The following is a 2,714-nucleotide window of genomic DNA, read 5'->3' as shown; positions in this document are numbered from 1 at the left end:
GCCCAAAGCACTCTGTCTTCCAGTATTACCACCGGATACATACATGCCACAGACACATAACTGGGTGAACCTTTTCAGATTGTGACTTAGCTTTGCTAGAGTCCCCAATTAGAGGTGTCCAGAGTTTTTATACACACTCTTTTTGCCTTGGATCACGACTTTATTTTTACCCTTGCCTTTTGGTTTAAAGGGCTATTGGCTTTTTCTGCTTGCTTTCTCTCTTTTTTTTTCGCACATAATCTCTCTTCTTTTTTTTGTATTCACTGCCTTTTCTTGCTTCAAGAATCATTTTTATGATTTTTCAGATCCTCAGTAACATGTCTCCTTTTTTCATCATTCTTTCAAGAGCCAACATTCATGAACAACAAATTCAAAAGACATATGCACTGTTCAAGCATAGATTCAGAAGTCAAAGTATTGCAACCACATTAGAATAATTAGTCTGTTATAGAATTTAAAATTCATGCAATTCTTCTCTTTTTTAATTAAGAACATTCTTCATTTAAGAAAGGTGATGGACTCATAGGACATTCATAACTTTAAGGCATAGATACTAAGACACTAATGATCATAAGACGCAAACATAGATAAACATAAGCATGAAAATTCGAAAAACAAGGAAATAAAGAACAAGGAACTTAAAGAACGGATCCACCTTAGTGATGGCGGCTTGTTCTTCCTCTTGAAGATCTTATGGAGTGCTTGAGCTCCTCAATGTCTCTTCCTTGCCTTTGTTGCTCCTCTCTCATGATTCTTTGATCTTCTCTAATTTCATGGAGGAGGATGGAATGTTCTTGGTGCTCTACCCTTAGTTGTCCCATGTTGGAACTCAATTCTCCTAGGGAGGTGTTGATTTGCTCCCAATAATTTTGTGGAGGAAAGTGCATCCCTTGAGGCATCTCAGGGATTTCATGATGAGGAATTTCCTCATGTCCATGAGGACTTGGTCCAACCTTTGATTAAAGTTGACCTTTTTTGAGTTTGAAAAAGGACCTCAGGGATCACCTTCTTCTTGGCCACAACTTCATGGAAGTGGTCTTGATGCACTCTTGAGATGAATCTCTCCATTTCCCATGACTCGGAGGTGGAAGCTTTGCCTTCCCTTTCCTCTTTCTAGAGGTTTCTCCAGCCTTAGATGCCATAAATGGTTATGGAAAAACAAAAAGAAATACTTTTACCACACCAAACTTAGAAGGTTTGCTCGTCCTCGAGCAAAAGAAGAAAGAAGAGAGTAGAAGAAGAAGAAATAGAGGAGATGGAGGTGGCTTTGTTTTTCGGCCAAGGGGGAGAAGTAGTGTGTAGGTTGTGCGAAAATGAAGGAGTGAAGATGGGTTTATATAGGGGTGGAGAGAGGGGTAGGGTTCGGCCAATATGGGTAGGTTTGGGAGGGAAAGTGGTTTGAATTTGAATGGTGAGGTGGGTGGGGTTTTATGAAGGATGGATGTGATTGGTGAAGAGAATGGTGGGATTTGATAGGTGAGGGGTTTTTGGGAAAGAGGTGTTGAGGTGATTGGTGAATGGGTGAAGAAGAGAGAGAGTGGTGGGATAGGTGAGGATCCTGTGGGGTCCACAGATCCTGAGGTGTCAAGGATATCTCATCCCTACACCAAGTGGCGTGCAAAAACGCCCTTTTCTGCCAATCCTGGTGTTAAACGCTGGGCTGGTGCCCATTTCTAGCGTTTAACGCCAGCTTCTTGCCCATTCCTGGCGTTAAACGCCAGTCTGGTGCCCCTTTCTGGCGTTAAACGCCCAGAATGGTGCCAGACTGGGCGTTAAACGCCCATTTTGCTATCTTCACTAGCGTTTAAATGCCAGCAAATTTTCCTCCAGGGTGTGCTATTTTTCTTTCTATTTTTCATTCTGTTTTTGCTTTTTCAATTGATTTTATGACTTCCCATGATCATCAACCTATAGAAAACATAAAATAACAATGGAAATAGATAAAGATAACATTGGGTTGTCTCCCAACAAGCTCTTCTTTAATGTCATTAGCTTGACAGTGGGCTCTCATGGAGCCTCACAGATACTCAGAGCAATGTTTGAACCTCCCAACACCAAACTTAGAGTTTGAATGTGGGGGTTCAACACCAAACTTAGAATTTGGTTGTGACCTCCCAACACCAAACTTAGAGTTTGACTGTGGGGGCTCTGTTTGACTCTGTTTTGAGAGAAGCTCTTCATGCTTCCTCTCCATGGTTACAGAGCGGTATCCTTGAGCCTTAAACACAAAGGATTCTTCATTCACTTGAATGATCAATTTTCCTCTGTCAACATCAATCACAGTCTTTGCTGTGGCTAGGAAGGGTCTGCCAAGGATGATGGATTCATCAATGCACTTCCAAGTCTCTAGGACTATGAAATCAGCAGGGATGTAATGGTCTTCAATCTTTACCAGAACATCCTCTACAAGTCCATAAGCTTGTTTTCTTGAATTGTCTGCCATCTCTAGTGAGATTCTTGCAGCTTGCACTTCAAAGATCCCTAGCTTCTCCATTACAGAGAGAGGCATGAGGTTTATGCTTGACCCTAGGTCACACAGAGCCTTCTTGAAGGTCATGGTGCCTACTGTACAAGGTATTGAGAACTTCCCAGGGTCCTGTCTCTTTTGAGGTAATCTCTGCCTAGTCAAGTAATCCAGTTCTTTGGTGAGCAAAGGGGGTTCATCCTCCCAAGTCTCATTATTAAATAACTTGTCATTTAGCTTCATGATTGCT

Source organism: Arachis duranensis, chromosome 2, assembly GCF_000817695.3.
Source record: "Arachis duranensis cultivar V14167 chromosome 2, aradu.V14167.gnm2.J7QH, whole genome shotgun sequence".
In the NCBI taxonomy this organism is placed as follows: Eukaryota; Viridiplantae; Streptophyta; class Magnoliopsida; order Fabales; family Fabaceae; genus Arachis; species Arachis duranensis.
The sequence above is the reverse complement of the archived record's forward strand: the minus strand, read 5'-3'. Positions refer to the sequence as shown.